This window comes from Merops nubicus, unplaced genomic scaffold, assembly GCF_000691845.1.
Source record: "Merops nubicus isolate BGI_N331 unplaced genomic scaffold, ASM69184v1 scaffold23036, whole genome shotgun sequence".
Classification (NCBI taxonomy): domain Eukaryota; kingdom Metazoa; phylum Chordata; class Aves; order Coraciiformes; family Meropidae; genus Merops; species Merops nubicus.
The window spans coordinates 32,434-34,657 of NW_008613252.1; positions in this window are offsets into that span (position 1 = coordinate 32,434).

Consider the following 2,224-nt stretch of genomic DNA (forward strand, 5'->3'; position numbering starts at 1 on the left):
TGACTTCAAGGGAAGTTAGGTGTTCATCCTCTCTCAGGAGCTCTCCCAAACTACCTGCTCTTCTGCCATTTAGACCATGAATGATGGAAGTTTCTGCATTTTAATTGTAATAGTCCACGGACAGATAGCAAACAAATTGATTATTGGCAATTGGTGATATGCCAAGAAATCTTACGGGGAGCAGAAAAGAAAATGACTAATAAGGGTCATGCAGTGCAACACATTTTAATGACTTCCCCTTCTCCTCTCAGTGTTAGCACCTTTTTTGTCTCTAAGCATCCCCTAAATGCATGAGGCTGAACTACAATATATTACAATTTTAAGTAACGAAGTTTGCAAGAAAAATGCATATAAATGTCACTGTGTAACCTTCAGGAATACTGAAACCTAGGCTTGTGTCTTGAGATTCACTTCCAAATACTCACATTTGCAATTTTAGAAAAAGTCACTGTACAGTAATTATTTTCTATATAAAAAAATAGATTCAGCATGGGAACAAAACTAAGAATGATTGTAATTATTTGAAAGACACTGAGTTAGCATATGGATCTCATTGCCACTTACACATTTTGGTCACTGAAATGAAAAGCTATTAATCAATATGTAAAGGCCATAAATTAACATAAACATTAATCATTCTAATACTCCCACAGTGTCAGGCTGATAATTTTTTTTCAGTCTTTCATTCTGACATATGCGCCTTCAGCTATCAGCTGGTTGACCTTTTTTAACACAGTTAAACATTTTGGGCACTGCAAATCTTACTGAAGTAAACATTTTGGAGCAGCCAAATATCATCGATATGTTTATGCCAAAAATATGGTTCTGAAAACATGAGAGCCCCTGCCTCTCATGTCACTGCACCAGCTTTTAATAATGGAGTCTAAAATACAGCATGAAATACAGCTGAAACATTAAACTGTAGTGTTTCATAAACAGGTTCATTTTGCAGATGAGGGAAAAGACACCCATCTGTTTTACTTCCTGAAACCACTAATTACTTGGTAAAGTGCAATGATGTAACTACAGACAGCCTTGTTTGGAGAAAGAAAGCAGGCATAAAAGCACATAGATCAGCTCTCCCATACACTCTCCATAAAATTAATGGGGAAACAAAAAAAAAAGACAACAAATGCCTAATCACTTTGAAAACTTGAAGAATATGAAAATGCACCACGTCAGTGAAAAGTATTTATACAACCATCTCTCTATACCATCCCATCCCACCAAAAATGAATTTAAGTATATACACTTGATAAATCATTGTAATGTACCAGAAAATTGATAAGCCAAGGACCATCAAAAGATTGTTTTGAGTAGCCCCTGGTTCAGCCATGCATAGCAATCTGTCAGCCATGGGGCTCTGTCTGCCCATCCTCCTTAATTAGGGGTGCTGCGTAGTGCAGCATCAGCTACAAATCTTTTGGTTCCAAGAGTTAATAATGTCCTCAGATAGCATGGGCTTAATTAAACATCTTCCAGACATTTTAGCAGACGCTTCCTGCAATAAACTTGTTTAGTAACAAACTATTAAAAAGAATTGACAGAGAAGAAATATATCAAGTTGTTACAGCAACTGAAGTTTTTTGGGCCGGAATTATACGTCTGCAATTAAGGATTCTGTAACTGAGCAATTAAAATATCACTTTATTTGAAAACTAGTTCATTCTAAACACATATTTTTCCCATGACAATCTTTTATGATTATTTAATTTATTCCATTCTAATTACACATTAATTAATCTACACTTGTATAATATTATACTGTTATTCTGGCATTTGACCAATGAAGACAATAAATTGATTGCAGTTCCATTGTGCAAGAGCAGGAACTGTCATGCCAGTTTCAACACCACGTTTATTTATTTGTCTGTTCTATTACTTTTCTTTTCCTCCCACAGGGCATAGGAACACAAAACACAGTACCAATCGAATCACATTTTTTCTTCTATACTTTTTTCTTCAAAGCATGAAAAACAGCTTAAGAGTTTTTAGTATTAAGGAAATGTATATGTAACATATTACATCATAAAAATATAACCTATAAGAAATTTACTTGTACCACAATGGCTTATCAATTGATTCCCGACGTACAGGACCACATCCAGAGCTCCTAGAAGTGGAGTTTCCACTGACATCGAGCTCTGCTCAGGATCTGACACGATACAGTCCATAATAAGGGAGAAAGAGACCAAAACCCACTTTCATACTAATCTTAAAACTG